The sequence below is a fragment of the Equus caballus genome, chromosome 5 (assembly GCF_041296265.1).
Source record: "Equus caballus isolate H_3958 breed thoroughbred chromosome 5, TB-T2T, whole genome shotgun sequence".
NCBI lineage: Eukaryota > Metazoa > Chordata > Mammalia > Perissodactyla > Equidae > Equus > Equus caballus.
The window spans coordinates 47,680,216-47,703,680 of NC_091688.1; positions in this window are offsets into that span (position 1 = coordinate 47,680,216).

Here is a 23,465-nt window from a genome sequence, read left to right on the forward strand (position 1 = left end):
TTCTTTCAGGAAAGTCTTGTAGTTTTTGTTGTATAGGTCTTTCACTTCCTTAGTTAAATTCACCCCAAGGTATTTTATTCTTTTTGTTGCGATTGTGACTGGTATTGTGTTCTTGAGTTCTTTTTCTGTTAGTTCGTTATTAGAGTATAGAAATGCTACTGATTTATGTAAGTTGATTTTATACCCTGCAACTCTGATGTAGTAGTTGATTATTTCTAACAGTTTCCCAATGGATAATTTGGGGTTTTCTATATTTCAGATCATGTTGTCTGAAAACAGTGAGAGTTTCACTTCTTCCCTCCCTATTTAGATTCCTTTTATTCCTTTCTCTTGCCTGATTGCTCTGGCCCAAACCGCCAGTACTATGTTGAAGAAGAGTGGTGATAGAGGGCATCCTTGTCTCATTCCTGTTTTCAGGGGATAGCGCTCCGTTTTTGCCCATTGAGTATGATGTTGGCTGTGGGTTTGTCATACATGGCCCTTATTATGTTGAGGTAATTTCCTTCTATCCCCATTTTATTCAGAGTTTTCATCATAAATGCTGTTGGATCTTGTCAAATACTTTCTCTGCATCTATTGAGATGATCATGTGGTTTTTATTCCTCAATTTGTTGATGTCATCTGCCTATCTTTATTATTTATTTCATAAGCTAGTATTCTGATGGTGACAAAAACAATCCCCCATCACCAGCCTTCAGTGATTCCACTTTGAATCATATTTGGATATTTAAATGAGTGTCCAAAGATACTGGTTTCAGGAAAGCAAGGTTGGTGGGTATGCATAGTTACTAATAATCTCTGAAATCTAAGATAACCAAATCTATGGCTTGAGAAACTCTAAGAGGGTGACAGAAGGGCTCCAATGGAATGTGACAATTGCCTACACTGTCTTTCTAGGTTGAAAACACAAGAAGAAATAAAAATATATCCACTAGATTTTACTTCTTTTATTTATCTATTTGTTCACTTGAAGAATTCAGGAACTATGTTGTCATGGTTAAATAGGTTATTTTTGTTTTAGTCTTGAACCATCTAATTTTGCTCAACTTGTCCAGTATGGAGGGTAGATTCACCAATTGGTCTCCATTGGAATCCTTAGAAGTCAGGTCACATCTGAAATTCTCTGACTGCATGGTCCAGGAATAGGCCACCATCTCTCACTTTCATCTTTGGAGTCCCATGGAACTTACAGATGTACAGTTGCACGTCATTCGGTCCTAGAGAGGTATCTTCATCTGCTTTGCTAGTCTGACTATGGATAAGACTAAGTTGAATGCATTTAGAACATCTTGGGTGTATATTCTTCCATATAGTTTAACCCATTCTTTTCTGCATTACTTATCTCTTTACCCTCTAAAAGAGAGAAAGAGAAGGAGAGAGATTTTAGACTTTTGTGGGGTTTAGAAGGCTAAAAGCAGTGTTTTTTATTTTTCCACTTTCAGAACTTATTGATAATCATTAGTGAGCATCTACCTTGCTGGCACAGAAATAATCACATTCTCTCCTGAGGAAGAAGTGTGATGATAGAATTAATATCAATGAAGAAAGGGGCACACAGAACTGAGAAAAGTGGTCAGTGGAGGTGACAGTGACCTGGGAAGGAGGGAGGCAACCTAGAGAGACAGTGTAGGCAACTGTCACATTAGAGCCTCTCTGTTACTCTCGTAGAGTCTCTCAAGCCATCAGTTTTGGCCATATTAGGTTTTAGAGATTTTTAGCAACTACTCATACCTTGTTCTCCTGAAACCAGAAATATCCTGTTTCTCACTTTATATTTTCATCCACTTCTTCTGTGATGTAGAATAAACTAGCAAATTCAGTGTGCTTTCTTGAACACCAGCCTTGTTTCAGCTCTTTAATGAGCAGACTATTCTCTGAAGCTGACATTGGGAACAGCTACACATAAATTCAATAACTCAGGACATAGAAGTGTGTCCTTTTCAAGTGCTTGTCACACTTATTTCAGCTTCCTGAATTCAGTAATTAATCTGAGAATATAATTGACATGGTATTTATAAGCACCACAGATTAATTGGAAAAGTTAGCCTTATTTGTTAATAATGTAGACGGTAATATTTATGGTGTCCCCCTCCATGTAGCAGACTTTATTCTGAGTATTTTATATGGATTGTATAATTTAATCCTAACAACAATATTATGAGGAATATGCTATTATAATCTCCAATATGTAAATGAGGAAATTGAGGATCAAAGAATTTAAAGAACTTCCTAAGATCACACAACTAGTGAGCGATTGAGACCACCATTCAAACTCAGCTGTTCCTGTCTTCTAGATCCAAGATCTTGGTTCAGTTGTGTCAGGTTAAAAAAAAAAAAAAAAAAAAGATGAACTGGTTAGGTGTAGAAGAGAGTTTGAGTGAACCAGAAAATTTGAATTAGGTTATGGAAAATGTCAAAAGCTGGGGACTTTGGAAGAAAACAATCGCATCTTATTTGACTTTCTCTAGGGTGTCACTAGATCTAGAGCTGTCCTCAGCTGCCTGTTCTAAAAAATGTTCTATATTTACGTTTCTGGTCAACATGGTATGTTTACCACATTGCACAATCAGAAAAGGTATAAATGTGCGTTGTTGTAATCATACTATCATGTAAACAAACAGTGCTGGCTGTTTTGAGCCAGAGTCATAGAAAGCATTATTTTTTAGAACCCTGATAACATATATACAAATTACCTGAGTGATTTTCCCAAGTGACATAGAAGCTATTATATCACATTTACCTATCTATTTTCCTTTTATTTATTTCTCTACGCTATTTTTAATGTGGAGATTTCACCCCCGTTGTACTTCTTCCCTAGAGGAAATCTGTGCTATTCATTCTAAAGATGTTTGTCAGAGTAGTAAAATAGAAAGGACCTGTTTAGTGAAAATAGACATATAAAAAGAGACATTAAAAGTGTCTAACTGCTCTGTATTAATTATGCAGTAAGTTATCTAGAAGTAAGTCTCTCAAAACTTACTGGCCTTGAGCTGGTTACGACTTTATGTTAATCCAACTTCTCATTGTAAACAACTTTATAAGGAAAAAACAGTTATATACAAAACACCTAGTTGATGGAATTTTCACTTTTCATCTCATTATTGGGAACCATTGAGACAGGGTTGTTTTTTTTGTTTTTTGGTCCCAGCCACGAGCTACGTTGGTCATCTTTGTCCCTGATTGTGGGAAGCATTCCCCCAATCTAGCTGCCATTGTATTGTGACAAGGTCTGGCAATGGAAGGAGAATCGTGCAAGGCACTTCTCCAGGGAACATAATTCTTTAAGCAGAATCCTTTGTCCTCCTTTCTAAAGCCTATTACCGATTAACGTCTTCCCTCTGTCCTGGAAGCCTTGTAAAAACAGGCAGAACTAGCAATAAACATATCTCAAAGAACAAACAGCAGCCCCCAAGGATGAGGGGGTCTATATTCCGTTAATTATGTACTCGCTGTCCTCCTAACTTCTTTGAAGACCCTGAAACTATGTAACCTCTTCCTAAATAATCGATATGTATGCCGCACATCTGGTATGTAGATAACCACCTTTGATTATTACCTTTAGTCACGCACTGTCCCTCACCTATTGTTCCCATGACGACAATAGTTAGACCACCTCGTGTGATTTTTTCCTATATAAGTGTACCCTGTCCCTGAAATAAATTGGACTTGCTTGCAAGTGCGTCGAGTCTCACGTCTAGCACTTACACTTTCGCCGACGCCTTCTCTCCCGCGGGAACTTGGACTCTGCCGAGGCTGGACCCCGGCACCTGATTGTAGGTTACCCACACTGATTTTGCTCTGCATTGATGCTTTGTCCCTAATCATCCCCTGGCTGACATTTTGTCTGTCCTAGCACACTGCAGCTCCTCTGCTGCCTCATTAACGTAGTCTTTATCAGAAATGACAGATTGTGCCTGTTCCTGATGACTCAAAGTTGTTCTTAAAAAGATATCCAGAGGCTGCAAGGAACTGGAAATCAATAGAAAAATGATTCCACTCTTAAAACATTGTTTTCCTTTAGCTTCTCTTCTAGAGAGATACCTCAAGTTGTTTATTCCCCTCTTTTAGATGGAGTCAGGATATGAGGCACTGTGTATCCTACTGATGCCTTACTCACAGCTGGGTTACTTTCATCACTTTTCTTGGGATAAAAAAGAAATAGAAATATCATGGAATCTCAGTGTTATGTACTGAATGTTCATATGTTAAAATTCATATGTTGAAGCCCTAACCTCCGGTGTTATGGTCTTCACAGGTAGGGCCTTTGGGAGGTAATCAGATTTAGATGAGGTCACGGGGATGGGGTCCCCATGATGAGATTAGTGTCCTTATAAGAAGAAGAAGAGAAACCAGAGCTCTCTTTCTAGCTTCCATGTGAGGATACAGTGAGAAGACAGTCATTTGCAATCCACGAAGAGAGTTCTTACCAGGAACTTAATCTACCGGCACTTTCGTTTTGGATTCCCAGCCTCTAGAACTATGAGAAATAAACATCTGTTGTTTAAGTCACCCAGTTTATGATATTTTGTTATAGCAGCCCAAGCTGACTGAGATATTCAGTTACATATTATTTCTCTGGAGATTAACTTTCCAAAACCTCATATATCCTTAACACAATTGAAAAACAGAAAGTATTGGGGAAAAAAAAAGGCCATGAAAATCCTATCTACTTCCCCTGCCAAAAAAAGGATGCTGAAAGCTAACAAGAAATGTAGAGCTCTGCTGGTTGCAAGTGCATTGACAGACACATGCAATAGCTGACAGCGTGATGACAAAATAAGAACCAAAAATACTTTCAAAACAGAAAAACTATTTCATGTTTTAATTTTTCTATTAGAATATAATTGACATGTAACATTGTATAAATTTAAGCTGTACAACATGTTGATTTGTATACATTTATTTATATATTTATATATTTGATATATTTGATTCATTTATATATTGCAACATGGTTCCCTACCACCTCTATTAAGAGATAGAGCTAACACCTCTATCAAGTTACATAATTAACATTTTTTTGTGTGTTGGGAACAATTAAGATCTAGTCTTTTAGCAACTTTGAAGTTTATATTACAATATTGTTGATTGTAATGACTATGCTGTGCATTAATTCTCCATAACTTGTCTACAAGTGCCCAGTTTATATCCTTAGATAACATATCCCCAAATCCCCCACACCTCAGTCCTTGGTAACTACCATTACCATTCTACTCTCTGTTTTTACAATTTCAGCTTTTTTAGATTCCACATATAAGTGATATCATACAGTATTTGTCTTTCTCTGTCTGACTTATCTCATTTAGCATAATGCCCTTAAGGTTTAGCCATGTTGTCACAAATGGTAAGATTTCCTTCTTTCTCATGGCTGAATGTATATTGACGCTGCACAAGGCATTGATTTTCTAGATATGACACCCAAAGCACAAGCAACAGAAGCAAAAAATCAACAAGTGGGACTATATCAAAATAAAAAGCTTCTGCACTGCAAAAAAAATCAACGAAACGAAAAGGTATATTCCATTGTACATATATATATATATATATATATATATATATATATATATACCACATCTTCTTTATCCATTCATTTGTCAATGGATACTTAGATTGTTTCCATTTCTTGGCTATTGTGAATAATGTTGCAATAAACATAGGAGGGCAGATGTTTCTGAACTCCTGTTTTCACTTCCTTTGGATATATATCCTGAAGTAGATTTACTTGATCACATGGTAGTTCCATTTTTAATTTTTTGAGGGACTCCCATACTGTTTTCTCTAGTGGCTGAACCAATTTACATTCCCACCAATAGTGTACAAGTGTTCCCTTATCTCCACATCCTAGCCAACACTTATCTCTTATCTTCTTGGTGATAGCCATGCTAACAGGTGTGAGGTGATATCTCATTGTGGTTTTGATTTGCATTTCCCTGATGATTAGTGATGTTGAGCATTTTTTCATGTACCTGTTGGTCACTTGGATGTCTTCTTTAGAAAAACATCTATTTAGTTCCTTTGCCTATTTTTTATTGGATTATTTGTTTTTTTGTTACTGAGGTGTATGAGTTCTTTAAGTATTTTGGACGTTAACCCCTTTTGCAATATATGACTTGCAAGTATTTCTCCCATTCCAAAGATTTCCTTTTTATTTTGTTGATTTTTTTTTCTGTGCAGAAGCTTTTTATTTTGGTGTTGTCCCACTTGTTGGTTTTTGGTTTTGTTGCTTGTGCTTTTGGTGTCATATCCAAAAAATCACTGCCCTGTCCAACATCAAGGATTTCCTTTCCTATGTTTTCTACTGGGAGTTTTATAGTATCAGGTCTTATGTTTAAGTCTTTAATCCATTTTGAGTTAGTCTTTATGAGTATTGTAAGACAGGGATTTAATTTCATTTTTCTGCATGTAATTATCCTGTTATCCCAGCACCATTTATTGAAGAGACTGCCTTTTCCCCACTGAGTGTTTTTGTCACATATTAGTTGACAATATATGCAGGGGCTTATTTCTGGGCTCTCTATTCTGTTCCCTTGGTCTATATGTCTATTTTGTATGCCAGTACCACACTGTTTTAATTACTATTACTTTGCAGTATAGTTTGAAGTCAGGAAGTGTGATTCTTCTGGCTTTGTTCTTCTGTCTTAGGTTGACTTTGATTATTGGAGTCTTTTGTGGTTCCATACAAATTCTAGGATTGTTTTCTCTATTTCTGTGAAAAATTCTGTTGGAATTTTTATAGAGATTGCATTGTATCTATAGATAGCTTTGGGTAATATGAACATTTCAACAATGTTAACTCATCCAACCCATGAACATGGACTATCTTGCCATTTGTTTGTGAGAGAAAGAACTATTTTATAAAGCAGAGCAATCTGGGCCATTCAGCAAAGGGAAAAAATTCCTTACACACCTTCAGTAGTGATTATGGACATCACTGTATTATAACAGAAGATACAATTTTGTTTCAAAAAGACAACCCTCAGCTATCAATAAAGTATTAAATTGTGTTTTACCTACTTTGCTTAAGAAAGCAGTTAAATGTCTATTTTTAGAAGATCATGCATGAAAACAGTTAAAAATTTAAAATATTTTGGCACTTGAAGGAATGCTTTCCTGATAGATAGAAAATTAATTTTTGTTAACCAGCACGTTCTGCGGTAATAGAGGTACCCCCGTCCTTGATAAACTCTACCAGTGAATCTCACAACATTTTTAATGTGAGTTATTTTTTCTCTTGTAAATATAAATGGGGCTAGTAATATTTATGCTTGCAATTCTGAATAGTGTTCAGGTTGGAGCTATGAGTGTTTTCTTGTGTCAGTTCTAACCACTTGAATAAATTAATAAATTATTCAGTTGGTCTTTCTGGTGGTCTTACCAGATTTCATCATCATTAGTTTATCTATGGCACCTAGAGTAGCTGGGGTGAGTCCACTGTCACTCTCCTGGGAATATGGCCCATGTGGGACTAAAAAGAAGAGATATAACCATATAGTTTGAGAGCTGGAAGGGGCTAGAGATATATAATCCAAGAATTTTAATTTGGAGATGGAAAAATTGATGTCCAGTAACTTGTTCAAGGTACATGGCTAATTAATCTACAGCCAGAACCAGGGTCTAAGCCTCTTGATTCCCAGTTCAATCCAACACCCTCTCCATCATGCTTCTCATCAAATGTGAGATAATGATGAAGCATCTGTGGCAACTTTGAGATATCTTCAAAAGTGCTCCAGAACCCATGAGTCAATTGAAAATCACTATTTACACTTTTAATGAAAGATAGTATTCAAATAACGAGAATGAAAATGATCTTAATTCATTAACCACTCTAAAAATGCTTAACTATGTACCTAGTACTGACAAACCACATTTTACCGAAGGGGAAGTCAATAAGAGACAAAGAAAACCTTTAGTTCATCCTAATCACTAGTTAGTAGCTTGTTTCTCAAACCCTGTTCTCAGGCCCACAGTTCCAAGACAGTGAGAGTGCTCAGGGGCTGCCACTCACGGAGCAGCTCTTCAGTTATCTGTCTGTTATTTTAGAATTCTGCATGAGGTTTCTTTATTAACAGAATCTGTTGCTAGAAACAATCTCTGAAAACCACAGAAGTGCCAGACGCAACTCCTCAGCTGGAACTCTCTTGCCCCCAAAGCCTCAACCACAAACTGGTGTTCCCCCCGTTTTGCTTATAGTCTTTTCCAGTCTGACCTTCCTTTCCCAGGCTCCTCCTCTGCCTAGGGCGTCTTTGAGAATTTTCCTACCTTATTGGAACAGAGTACTTTGTTTGCAAGAGACTCTAAGTAGGGGTTCCTTGCTAGGTAAACGAGCAGGTTACCTTCACATCTGTTTCCAGTACTCCAAGTAGTCTTCTAGGAATCAGTAGTTTGTACTCTTTTACAAAAGTGATGTATAGCAATTGTCAATCTAGCTACTCTGAAAATTGCCTTTCTAGTATCCTCCTGAGACATTGCATTTATTTAATAGTTGGTACTCTGTGAAGATTTATGTAAAGATTATTTTAAAATATTTTTTACTGTGATAAAACATACATAATATAAAATTTATCATTTTAACCATGTCTAAGTATAAAATTCGGTGCCATTAGGTTCATTCACAATGTTTGTCAACCATCACCACTATCCATTTCCAAAAGATTTTCATCATCCCAAACAGAAATTCTGTTCCCGTTAGACAATAACACCCCACTCTTCTCTTCCTCCAGCCCTGGTAACCTCTGTCCTACTTTCTGTCTCTATGAATTTACCTATTCTAGGAACTTCATATAAGTGAAATCATACAATATTTTCCTTTTGTATCTGGCTTATTTCACTTAGCATAATGTTTTCAAGGTTTACCCATGTTATAGCATATATCAGAATTTCATTCCTTTTTGTGGCTGAATAATATTTTATTGTATGAATATACCGCATTTTGTTTATCTGTGTATCTGTTGACGGACACTTTGGTTGTTTCCACCTTTTGGCCATTGTGAATAATGTTGCTATGATCCTTAGTGTACAAGTATCTGTTTGAGTCCCTGCTTTCAATTCTTTTGGGTGTATACCCAGAAGTGGAATTGATGGATCATATGGTAATTCTATGTTTAACTTTTTGATAACCGCCAAACTGTTTTTCACAATGGTTGCACCATTTTGCATCTCTACCAACAATGCACAAGGGTTCAAATTTTTCCACATCCATGCCATCGTTTGTTATTTTCTTGGGTTTTTGTTTATTTGTTTGTTTTTATATAATAGCCATCCTAATGATTATGAAATGGTATCTCATTACAGTTTTGATTTGCATTTCCCTAAATACTATGGATGTTGAGCATTTCTTTATGTACTTACTGGTCATTCATATATCTTCTTTGGAGAAATATCTATTCAAATGCTTTGCCCCCTCCCTCCCTTTTTTTTGGTGAGGAAGATTGGCCCTGAGCTAACATCTGTGCCAATCTTCCTTTATTTTTTTGTATGTGGGATCCCACCACAACATGGCTTGATGAGCAGTGTGTACATCCACGCCTGGGATCCAAACCCGCAAATCCTGGGTTGCCAAAGTGGATGCACAAACTTAACCACTATGCCTCTGGCCCAGTCCCAAATTCTTTCCCCATTTTTGAATTAGGTTGTTTGTTTCTTTGTTGTTGAGTTGTAGGAGTTCTTTATATATTCTGGATATTAATCCCTTGTCAGATATATGACTTGAAAATATTTTCTCCCATTCTGTGGGTAGTAGTTTCACTGTGTTGGTAGTGTCCTGTGATGCACAAAAGTTTTTAATCTTGTTGAGGTCCAATTTATCTATTTTTCCTTTTATTGCTTGTGCTTTTGGTGTAACATTTAAGAATCCATTGCTAAACTGAACAGCATAAAGATATTCTCCAATGTTTTCTCCTAAGAGTTTTATATTTATATTTTGTATAAATATAAATATATATAATATAAAATATATAAATATAAAAAATATAAATATATTTTATATTTAGCTCTCACAGTTAGGTCTTTGATCCACTTTGAGTTAATTTTTGTATATAGTATAAGGTAACGGTTCATCATCATCTTTTTGCATGGGAGTGTTTAGTTTTCCCAGCACAATTTGTTGAAAAGATCATCCTTTCCCCATTGAATGGTGTTGGCACCCTTATTGAAAATCATTTGACTATATATGTGAGGATTTATTTCTGGGCTCTCTATTGTATTCCATTGGTCTAAGTGCCTGTCCTTATTCCAGGACCACACTGTCTTGATTACTGTAGCTTTGTGTTAAGTTCTGAAATGAGCAAGTATGAGTCCTCTAACTTTATTCTTATTTTTCAAAATTGTTTTGGGGCCATTTGCAATTCCATGTGAATTTTAGGATGGATTTTTATACTTCTGCATAAAACACCATTGGGATTTTGCTAGGGATTGCTTTGATTCTGTAGATCACTTTGGTAGTACTGCCTTCTTTCTGCTAGCTTTGGGTTTAGTATGCTTTTCTTTTCTAGTTTCTTAACATATGTATTAGGTTATTGATTTGATATCTTACTTCTTTTTTAATGTACACATTTACAGAAATAAATTTTCCTCTTGACACTGCTTTTGCTGCATTCCATAAATTTTGGTATATTCATTTTCATTCATCTCAAGGTATTTTATAATTTCCCTTGTGATTTCTTTTTTGACAAATTGGTTAGTTAAGGGTGTTTTATTTAATATCCACATATTTTTGAATTTTATAGAGACTGTTTTTTGAGTGAAACAACATAGTATCATAAAAGACATTTAAGGGCTAAATAAGTTAAGAAGATTGGAGAGAAGGACTTAAAGTTAACCTCAGTTATTTCCTACTTTTCTGTTTATTTGGTTTTTTTTAAAATTAAAAAGAAAGTAAACAGAACTAGTTGCCAGAACACATAGAAGAGGTTGAGCTTCCTGGAGTGGAAGGAGGAATCAGTTCTATGAGCAGTAAAGTTTAGAAAGACACAGGAAGTGGAGTCAGTGCCTGGAATTTCCTGTCTAGGTGCCTGGAATGAGGTGATGTGGCTCAGCACTTTTTTCTGTGGTCCTCTGCAGCTTCATTCTTCTGCTAAGAAGAAATTCCTGTGTGAGGTGAGAAATGTAACCTGGGAGATTTCCAAGATATAAATTGCATTCTTCTGTTTTGACCAAGCTTATACCCAAGAGGTCTGGATAAAACTTGTTCTCATAAAGGATTCTTTTGAGTCTCTGTTCTTTCTCATTTTCACTCTGTAAAACAAAGCAGAATAAACCATTTCAACTAGTTATTTCCAGAAGAGACTGCTATGCACTTGTCCTGAGGATTCTCAGTATCACACCATCCTTCTATTTCTCTTTTCTATATTGTCCTTTGCTTTGCTTCAGTGGGCTACCCTGATGAAGTTTTTTTTTTTTTTGGAGACATAAAAGCACATGAGAGGTTGCAGGCAGGGGCATACCTGACTCATTTGATATACAGAGTGTACTATTTTTAACATCAAAAAGATTAATAGCTGACTTCTCATGAGAAAAAATGGAGACCAGAAGGCAGTAGGAGAAAGTAAAATACTGCCACAAAAAGTTTCCAGGACTGACTTTACATGCCTCCTTTTTTTCCTCCTGGAGCTCCTCTCCTTATTCTCACTCACCAATGGCAGTGAGAGTGGTTCACCCTGGAGGCATGCGATAAGGGGCTGTATTGACTACACAGAATTTAAAACAGTAATAAAACCAATAGATATTGATCTGCTCTTCATTATCATCATGTTCCCGGGATTCTGAACAGTGATAAAATACACCTATCTGGAAAAAAAAATCCTTGTGAGTCTGATAATCCAAATACTGTTGAGTTTTAATAATATACATATTAAGCTTCAGTTAGCATTTTTTATTACTTACCCTTTGATAAACATTGTATTCCACATGAATATTAATTCAAAGAAATCCCAGTTATACATGCAGCTTCTTGTGGGGAGGAAGAACTCAAGTTCTCATTGGTTTTTTTTTTTAATCTTTACAATGAAGATGCTATCATTGATCATTGTTTATTTAGAATCTACAGTTTAGATGCAGGAATATATAACACCACAAAGGTTACAGATATAAACTGCACCCAAAGGGACTTGAAAATCCCCAAACCACCACAAATTTCAGAAGTTGTCGCCAAATGCAATAAAATTGGATGACAAATTATCTGAAGATATTTTAGTGGACTATGTATTTTTTTTTTTTTTTTTTTTTACTGCAGACATGTTTTAAAGCCACTACAATTGATTCTTAAGAAAACATGAGATCCAGAGCATTGCAATTTCTGGAATTTTTGTGATGTGAGATTCTTATGAATCTCTGACAACCTTATCTTTATGTTTAAACTTTTCCTAACTGTGTAGATATATGTGTTTCATGTGAAATTAACCTTTCAGTATTAAAACTAATAAAAAATATGTACCACTTATTCCCTTATTTTTAAGTAAGTACATATATAACCCCAAACCATTAGCTTATATAGTTAGTCTTCATTGATGATGTGGTATCTGTAAATTTCTGCCACATAAGAAAGTTATAGTATGCATTTGATGTAAGTATAATATAATTTCTAGGAGATTTCTAAGTATTTAGGGCCTTGTTTTATAAGCATATTCTATACTTGTAAAGTAAATAATAATGATTTATAATACTGCTAACAAAATGCTTACAGCAGAATGTTTATTTTATTCCTTTCAAATCTTTTATCACCAAGTTCTTTGTCTTTCAGAAAGTGAGATGGACTAAGTCACATATTTTGTACTATTTAAAGGCAGACAGACCTTGAAACAAGCTGCGGAAGTGGCATGGTCCTGTGAACTGGCTCCAGTCCCTCTCAGGCAAGGTCCAGGAGCAATTGGAGATTATGGACTTGGACAGACACCAATGGACAAGAGAGCCGTTCTGGAAGTCCAGGTTTCCAGAGGAGAAGTTCCAGAACTCCAAACAATGTAAGTTTGGATGCATTGGAGTGGGTAATAGGAATAACTTGATTTTGCTAGCATCACTCCTTCCCCAAGGTGCAGCAGCTTAGACAATTTAAACTAACTGGCCAGCTATCTCTTCTGGAGGGGAGAGGGAGAGTGGCGAGTGAGTGCTTTCCCAGCTGTGCAGGACTCCACTAAAGAAACTAATTTCTCTCCTGCAGTATCCAGAAAATTAACTCAGGAACTCCATGACTTGGGGGAGAGAAAAGATCAGGAAAGAGGCAGATAAGAACATCAGAGAGCATTAAAGGGATGTGGTTCCTGATGACTGCATTCTAGACTCCAGCAAGAACCCTGCCCACAAACCACTGGAAACCTCATCAGAGGATCACCTAGCTGGCCCTTGGGGTCCCACAATGCCCTGAATGACAACCCCACATCTCCCCTCATTCTGCAGCTGGCTCCCTGTGCATGCTCTTGAGAGCAACAGGGAGAATAAGCTGGAGCAGACAGGGAGCATGCACAGAAAACAGGCCAGGGCCTGTGGACAAGAGAGAAACCACAAACTTGAGCTATAGCGCCACCTTCAGGAAAACAAAAGAGAGGTTATAAGCAGCCAGCCTGGTATGTTGTTGGATTGAGAACTGAGAAAAGACATACAAGCTTAAAAATTCTGCCACAAGGGGGAACAAGACGCATGGAGCAGGTGTGTCTGTACAATGTCAGAGAAAACCCCAGAATCTATAGCTGGACTTACGAAAGGTATCTCTCACCTGAAAGCAGTGAGTAAAGATTGAAGGAGGTGATTGCTACCTCTAATGTAAAAACAGCAAGGCAAAACTCCAAGGAACATGAAAAATCAAGAAAACATGACATCACCAAAGTTCAGAATAATCTTCCAGTAACCAAACCCAAAGACATAGAGATCTGTGATTTACCTGATAAAGAATTCAAAATAGCTATTTTAAGGAAACTCAATGAGCTAAAAGAAAACACAATTCAATGTGTTTGTTGAGAACACATTGTCAAGAAAGTCAACACAACAAAATCAGGAAAACAATACATGAACAAAATAAGAGATTTAACAAAGAGGTAGAAATCATAAAAAGATTCAAACAGAAATTCTGGAGCTAAAGAATTCAATAAATGGAATAAAAAATTGCAATACAGAGTGTCAATAGCAGAATAGACCAAAATAGAAGAAAGAATCAATGAGTTAGAGAACAGGAACTGTGAAATAACCCAGTCAGTGGAGAACAAAGAAAAAAGAATGAAGAAAGCCTATGTGATCTATGGAACACCATCAAAAGAAACAATATACAAATCCCTGGAGTTCCAGAAGGAGAAGAGAGGGGTCAGTGGGAAGAAAGCTTATTTAAAGAAATAATGGCTGAGAACTTCCCAATCTTGGAGAGAGATTTGGACATTCAAGTTCATGAAGCAAATAAATCACCCCATTATTTAAATCCAAAGTGATTTTCTCCAAGACACATTATATTAAAATTTCAAAAATCAAAGACAAATAGAGACTTCTAAAAGCAGAAAGAGAAATAAAGATTGTAACCTACAAAAGAACGCACATTAAGCTATCAGCAGATTTCTCAGCAAAAACCTTACAGGCCAGGAGAGAGTGGAATGATATAACCAAAGTGCTGAAAAGAAAATCTCCAGCAAAGTTATCCTTTGGAAATGAATGAGAAATAGATTTTCTCAGAAAACAAAAGCTGAGGAATTTCATCACCACTAGACCTGCTTTACAAGAAATGCTAAAAGGATTTTTTCAACCTGAAATAAAACAATATCAATTATTTTATTTTATTTTATTTTTCATTTATTTGTTTATTTTCGGATGTACATCATAATATATTTCAAATTCTGTGTAGATTACATCATGTTCACCACCCGAAAACTAATTATAGTCCATCCCCTCACATGTGAGCCTAATCAACCCTTTTGCCCTCCCCCCCCCCTTCCCCTATGGTAACCACCAATCCAGTCTCCAATGCTATGTGTTTCTTTGTCATTGTTTTTATCTTCTACTTATGAGTGAGATCATATGGTATTTGACTTTCTCCCTCTGGCTTATTTCACTCGGCATAATACCCTCAAGGTCCATCCATGTTGTCACAAATGGCCAAATTTCATCATTTCTTATGGCTGAGTCATAGTCCATCATGTATAAATACCACATCTTCTTCATCCATTCGTCCCTTGATGGTCACCTAGGTTGCTTCCAAGTCTTGGCTATTGTGTATAATGCTGCAATGAACATAGGGGTGCAAGTATCTTTATGCCTTTGTGTTTTCCAGTTCTTTGGATAAATACCCAGTAGTGGGATAGCTGTATCACATGGTAGATCTAGTCTTAATTTTCTGAGGATACTCCATACTGCTTTCCATAGTGGCTGCACTAGTTTGCACTCCCACCAGCAGTGTACGAGGGTTCCCTTCTCCCCACATCCTCTCCAACATTTGTTGTTTCCTGTCTTGTTGATTATATTCATTATATTCATATACTCCATTCTGACTGGAGTGAGGTGATACCTCATTGTAGTTTTGATTTGCATTTCCCTGATAGCTAAGGATGTTGAGCATCTTTTCATATGCCTGTTGGCCATCCATTTATCTTCTTTGGAGAAATCTCTGTTCAGATCTTTTACCCATTTTCTAATTGGATTCTTGGTTTTTTTGTTGTTGAGCTATAAAGTTCTTTGTATATTTTGGATATTAACCTCTTATCTGATATATGGTTTGCAAATATCTTCTCCCAATTGTTAGGTTGTCTTTTCATTTTGTCGATGGTTTCCTTTGCTGTGCGGAAGATTTCAGTTTGATGTAGTACCATTTGTTCATTTTTTCTTTTGTTTCCCTTGCCCAGTCAGACATGTGACTTGAAAGTATGCTGCTCAAACCGATGTCAAAGAGTGTATTGCCTATGTTTTCTCCTAGAGGTTTAATTGTTTTGGGTCTTACATTCAAGTCTTTAATACATTTTGAATTGATTTTTGTGCATGGTGTAAGGGAATGGTCTACTTTCACTCTTTTGCATGTGGTTGTTCAGTTTTCCCAACACCATTTATTGAAGAGACTCTCCTTTCTCCATTGTATGCTCTTGGCTTCCTCGTCAAATAGAAGCTGTCCATAAATGTGTGGGTTTACTTCTGAGCTCTCAATTCTGTTCCATTGATCTGTGTGTCTGTTTTTGTGTCAGTACCATGCTGTTTTGGTTACTATGGCTTTGTAGTATGTTTTGAAATCAGGGAGTGTGATACCTCCAGCTTTGTTCTTTTTTCTCAGGAATCCTTTGGCTGTTTGGGGTCTTTTGTTGTTCTATATAAATTTTAGGATTCTTTGTTCTATTTCTGCGAAAAATGTTGTTGCAACTTTGATAGGGACTGCATTGAATCTATAGATTGCTTTAGGAAGTATGGACATTTTAACGATGTTAATTCTTCCAATCCAAGAGCACAGAATATCTTTCCATTTCTTTGTGTCTTCTTAGATTTCTTTCAACAATATTTTATAGTTTTTGCTGGATAGATCTTTCACCTCTTTGATTAAGTTTATTCCTAGGTATTTTATTCTTTTTCTTGCAATTGTAAATGGGATTGTATTCTTAATTTCTCTTTCTGCTACTTTGTTGTTAGTGTATAGAAACGCAACTGATTTTTGTACATTGATCTTGTATCCCGCGACTTGACTGTATTCCTTTATTGTTTCTAAAAGTTTTTTAGTGGAATCTTTAGGGTTTTCTAGATATAAAATCATATCGTCTGCAAAGAGTGACAGTTTCACTTCTTCTTTTCCAATGTGGATCCCTTTTATTTCTTTTTCTTGCCTCATTGCTCTGGCTAGGACTTCCAATTCTATGTTAAATAAGAGCACTGACAGTGGGCATCCTTGTCTGGTTCCTGTTCTTAGAGGGATAGCTTTCAGTTTTTCCCCATTGAGAATGATATTTGCTGTGGGTTTGTCATATATGGCCTTTATTATGTTGAGGTATTTTCCTTCTATACCCATTTTATTTAGAGTTTTTATCATAAACGGATGCTGTATCTCACCAAATGCTTTCTCTGCATCTGTTGAGATGATCATGTGATTTTTATTCTTCATTTTGTTAATGTGGTGTATCACGTTGATAGATTTGCAGATGTTGAACCATCCCTGCATCCCTGGAATGAAGCCCACTTGATCATGATATATAATCTTTTTAATGTATTGTATTTGATTTGCTAGTATTTTGTTGAAAATTGTTGCATTGATGTTCATCAGTGATACTGGCCTGTAATTTTCTTTTTTTGTGTTGTCTTTGTCTGGTTTTGGTATCAGGATAATGTTGGTTTCGTAGAATGAGTTAGGAAGCCTCCCCTCCTCTTCAATTTTTTGAAAGAGTTTGAGAAGGATAGGTATTAAGTCTTCTTTGAATGTTTGGTAGAATTCACCAGGGAAGCCATCTGGTCCTGGACTTTTATTTTTTGGGAGGTTTTTGATTGCTGCTTCGATCTCCTTACTGGTGATCGGTCTATTCAAATTTTCTACTTCTTCTTGGTCCAGTTTTGGAAGGTTGTATGTTTCTAAGAATTTATCCATTTCTGCTAGATTATCCAATTTGTTGGTGTATAGCTTTTCATAGTATTCTCTTATTATCTTTTGTATTTCTGAGGTGTCTGTTGTAATTTCTCCTCTTTCATTTATGATTTTATTTATTTGAGCCTTCTCTCTTTTTTCTTGGTGAGTCTAGCTAAGGGTTTGTCAATTTTGTTTATCTTTTCAAAAAACCACCTCTTGGTTTCATTAATTTTTCTTTTTTTTTTTTGTCTCTATTTCATTTATTTCTGCTCTGATTTTTATTATTTCCTTCCTTCTGCTGATTTTGGGCTTTGTTTGTTGTTCTTTTTCCAGTACCTTTAGATGCACTTTTAGATTGTCTATTTGGGGTTTTTCTTCTTTGTTGAGGTAGGCCTGAATTGCTTTAAACTTCCCTCTTAGAACCGCTTTTGCTGAACGATACCAATTATTAACATAAATACATACAAAAATATACAACACACTTGTAAAGGTAAATATATAGTCAAATTCAGAACTCTGATACGTAATATAAGGGTGCTTAATAACTGTAGTATAAAGGTTAAAGGACAAGAATATTAAAAATAACTACAGCTACTAAAATTTGTTAACAAATACATAAGATAAAAAATTTATGACATTAAAAACATAAAAGGGGGGAGTAAAGGAGTAGAGTTTTAGTATGCTATGAAAGTTAAGTTGCTATCAGCATAAAATAGTCTGCTATATCTATAAGATGTTTTATGTAAGCCTCATGGTAACTGCAAAGAAAAACTTAGAGTATGTTCACAAAGTATAAAGAGAAGGCAATCAGAACATACCCATTATAGAGAATCACCAATTCACAAAGGAAGACAGAAGAATAAAGTAGCAAGGGAACTACAAAATAGCCAGATATAAATTAATAAGATGACATTAGTAAGGTGATTGCTACCATCACCCATTTTTAAAATTACATGAACATGCTCTTCTTTAAGAGCTGGAAATTTATCTATTTAATTTTCTTATCGAATTTGCATTTTACAAAATTTTATCTAAATGTAAGATAGTTTATGCTCTGAAGTATACAAATTAAAATTAAATTTAAAAAATTTTCCTCACCATAAAGGTCTAAGCATTAAGGAAATTTCTTCTGGATTGAGTTATTATCAAAAATAATAGTAATACACATGTGGTCAACACAACATGAATTCATTTCAAATTTTGAAATATATTGTTAAACATAAAGAAGTAAAATTTCATTGGAAGTGGGAGTTTTTTTTAAAAAAGTTGGTTCATGAATCCAATGTTACTTATTGCTAGAATGAAATAGGGTTTACCATCAGTTCTACTCCTACCTTTTTTTCATAACTTTCATTGCTAAGCAATGAAAATAAGTAGGTGGAAAGTAAATAAGTAGCTGGAAATGAAAGAGTTTTGGTATACCTCTGTCACTCATTCTTTTAACTCCTTCTGAGCTGTTTACCAAAGTCACAGTATTGTAATCAATTATAATAAAGTTTATCAACTAATACCTAACTTTGGTTTTGAAAGCAAAGAAGTGGAAATCACTTGACTTACAAAAAGATTTATTGCCCATTCATTACAGTCATTCACTTTCGTATTTTCTGGGAAGTTTTCCAAAAAGGCTTTATCAAGACTTGTCAAATTACTATTAACTATGCCTGTTTCTCTTCCACTTAGAGGTATTTGTTTTACTCCATAGACTCAGAAGGGTTCAGAAATCAAATTACTGTTCATTTTAATACATCTTTGCAATTTTTTAATAAAATGCTTTTATTTCATCATGTGCTTTAATAAAAATCTTGGAGCTGTGATTTGATACCTACCTCATTCAATTTATGGTAAATATCCACTTCATAATCTAAGTGACAAAACCAGCTCTCATTGTCAAATCAATCAGCCAAATCAGAAAAAAAAGTGGTTCCTTTTTTTATTCAGATAAATATATTACTATGCATCCCCATGACAGTCACCCACCTACTTAGTTTTTATTCTAAAATAGATAAACAGACAAATACACAAAATATATAGACTTTCCAAGAGTTAAACAAGGCCTTCCTGCCTTTGCTTTCTTACTGTTGCTCTCCTTTGTTTATTCTCACAGGACTAGTCCTCAGGAAAGATGAGTTCTTGGTCAGGGAATAGAAGTGAGATCATGTTGAAGAAAAATTGTTATCACTTCTGCTGCAATCTATAATATAACCACTATATTATCCTTGGATCATGTTGCTAATGAGGGATCAAGCCAAGATTTGAAATCACATCTCCTAACTCAGGGATACACTAAAGCAGTCTCACTAGAATTACTTAAAATTTACTTACGATTAATTTGATCTCAGCTAAAACTGATCATGATAGATACAGATCTGCATTTATACACCTAACGTGGGTCAAAATGACATGGTTTCTAATGTGAAACTTCTCCCTTACCAGAAATATGTGAAAGACTGGGAAAGACAGGCAGTCACACTAAGATGCCTTGAAAAAGAGGATTTGCCTAGGTTAATATTGTAAAGTGTCCCTTTCTGTAGTACCCTGAGGCAATGAACTCATTTAGATTTGGGGTGGGTGAGAAGTGTGGCCCTCCTTGTGAAGTAAAAGAAAGGCAGATGTAAAAGTGGAGGTGAAAAAGGAGAACAGGGGGCCTCCAGCCCAGAAAAATTGACCTAGCACAGTGAAAATCCTTCCATGAACTAGAAGGGTTTTGACCTTAAAAGAGAAAGAATGCATATGGTACCGATAGGCTAGAGGCAAACTGATTTGTAAAGGACACTGTTATTAATTGCAACAGATTGATAGGCCAAGGCCTGAAATATTGAAAAAGATTTCTTCCAAATAGTACTCCCAAAATGCTACCATTAACTAGACGGTTTCCATGTTCAGCAAATTTATAACAAGTGATTCCCTAAACATTCATGGAAATTAACTAATGAAGAAACTAAAAGACAAATGAAAAATGGCAGATGAATTTTTGATTCATAGGTTCAGAGGAACATACTGGACTTCTTCAAAATGTTTTTATTAGATCATTTCCAGCTCTCTTAGAGCACAAAGGAGAAAGAATGCAGAGCAAAACTAATTAATTATTCAGAAAAACCTGATAGACACTGCATCACCATAAAAAATAGAAAGAGCCCCAAATATGATCAGTGCAATGGTCATATCTATAGTCAGTCAAGCTCTCTATAAAACAGTAGGGGGCTGGCCCCATGGCCGAGTGGTTAAGTTCGCTTGCTCCGCTGCAGGCGGCCCAGTGTTTCGTTGGTTCGAATCCTGGGCATGGACATGGTACTGCTCATCAAACCACGCTGAGGCAGCGTCCCACATGCCACAACTAGAAGGACCCACAACGAAGAATATACAACTATGTACCAGGGGGCTTTGGGGAGAAAAAGGAAAAAATTAAAAAAAAAAAAACCAGCAGAAACCTAACTCTTTTTCCTACTTCCCTGTACCCACGGATCTTGACTAAATTTATTTTTGACATGCTCATCTTTCTAGTTTCTCCAATCTTTCCTTGATGCTGAGAAATTTTCTGAATCTGGAGCTTCACCTGTGGTTCATTAAGGAAAACACAGGCCCCACTACTTTTTCCACTTATTTCCTGCTCCATTAACATTGCCTACAATTTTCCTCAAATCCTTTCTAATCATTAGTCTCATTACCCACAATTAATCCAAATCAAATGTAGGTTATATAACCAGATTTTGTATGGGGGGATGCAGTGACTTTCATATTCTGATATTAGCTGTGGAACTCATTGAAGGCCTGGCTCTGAAATAAATGAGAAGCACATCAGGACAGATGAGATGGGGCACGAAGAAGTCAAGGCTTAGGCAAAGCTTCAAAAATAGATAGTGAGTTCTTCATGACAAAAAAGGGAGTAGGTGGAGGGCAGAGACGAGGGAACTCTTTGTTCTTCATGTGATCTTCATCTAAGACCTCTGCAGTCAATTGTTTGCATAGCCTGGCTGTGTCCCCTAACAGCCTGCCTCAGGAAGCCTAAACACTAATCAGTGGCAATTAAAAGTTTCATTGGGCACTATTAAAGCTTTCAAAGTCAACGAGTTGGAGTAGCAGTGGCAAATGAATGGCAACGGGGATTGTTAAATAGTCACTCTTTGGAAGATATATCAGTGGTAGGAGGAGGCAAATTAAAAGATTCCTCCTGCGACATCAAGTCACTGGGAAACTCATTTAATCACATCCCCAAATAATTAGAAGCTTCATGCCTTCATTAAGAACCAAAAATAAGTGCTTGTACCATGTGCAGGTAAATGACAGCAGGGACATGCAAAAGTTGTTTTCTAGTTCAGACTCAGAGAAATGTGTCATTTTTATTGGTTGAAGAAAAAATTCTCTATAATAATTTTGTGATTATGCTCTCATTAGGAGCTATGAGAGAGCTCAAGAAGCCCAGAGCTCTCATAAAGTATCCTGTTATTTCCATCTCCTCCTCAATAACAGTTTTATAGTAAAACTAACATAATGAGACTACCTACTCTTTAGTCCTTCTACCTGGGGATTGCCAGTGACATTAAATATGTTAAGGTTCAGATGAGCCTCATATCAAAAATATCAGGTGGCCAGAGATCTGCATAGTTTACATTGGATAGTTTTTTTCCAAAGGAATTATGCCTATATTACTTTGCAAATTGGTTTGGAAAGAAGGAGTGCAGAAGGAACTAGGAGAATATATTATCTTTCAGCCATTCTTTAATGGGAAATAATATGTCCAATTGACCATTGGTGATAGTCTCTTGCACCAAGGTGTCATCTCTGCTGTGATGAGCCTCTGATACAGATGCTTAGTTCTATACAACCTCAACAAGAGCTTCAGTCTGAGTGGAAGCAGGAAGAGGTGACTCATTCTCTTTACAAGTATGTACTGAGCTCCTACTAGGCACAAAGCCCTGGGATAAGTACTGAGAGGGATACAGTGTTGAATCACTTGCAAATCTTGACTTCAAGAGCTTATGCACTGATAGAGAAGACAAAGCAAGTTCCTCAACACTGATAATTCAAGACATAGAGAGAGGGGTCCTTGTTAGTGCCTAAAGGATTTCTGAAAGACTATAGAAGATACTGTTAAAGTTGTCTGAGAAAGGTGATTGGGGTCCAGAAGAGAGAGAGATTGTCTCATCCAACAACGGAATACACATTCTTGGTAAAAACATGCTTTAACACCTTAACAAATGTTTTTGGTGAAAACACACCTTAACAAATTTAAAAGAATAGAAATTGTACAATGCCTGCTCTCAGGCCAAAAGGGAATTAACTGGAAATCAATAATAGAAGATAAATGGAAAATCCCAAATTATGTGGAGATTAAACAACACATTTTTAAATAAGACATGGGTCAAATAAGAAATCTCAAGAGAAATTTTAAAATATTTTGAAATATGTGAAAATAAAAACCAACATATCAAAATTTGTGGAGTGCAGTGAAAATGGTGCTTTATAGGAAATTTGTAGCATTGATTGCATATATTAAAAAGGAGAAAGATCTAAAATCAACAATCCAAGTTTCCACCTTAGAAAACTAGGAAAAGAAAAGAAAATCTGAAGTAAGTAGAATAAAAAATATAATATGAATTAAACACATCAATGAAATTAAAAACAGGAAATTAATAGAGACAAGCCATAAAAATCAACAAAACCAAAAGCTGTTTGAAAAGATCAGTAAAATCAGTAAGCCTCTACCCAGGCTCACTAAGAAAGAGAGGATATAAAGTACTAATATCAGAAATGAAATAAGGGATAGCAGTATAGATCCTATGGACATTAAAAGGATAGTAAGGAACACTATGAATAATTCTATGTCCACATATTTGATAACCTAGATGAAACAGCCCAATTCCTTGAAAGACAGAAACTGTCAACACTCATACAAGAAGGAATAGACCATCTGAATAGGCCTGTATCTTTTCTTTTCTTTTGTGAGGAAGATTGGCCCTAACATCCG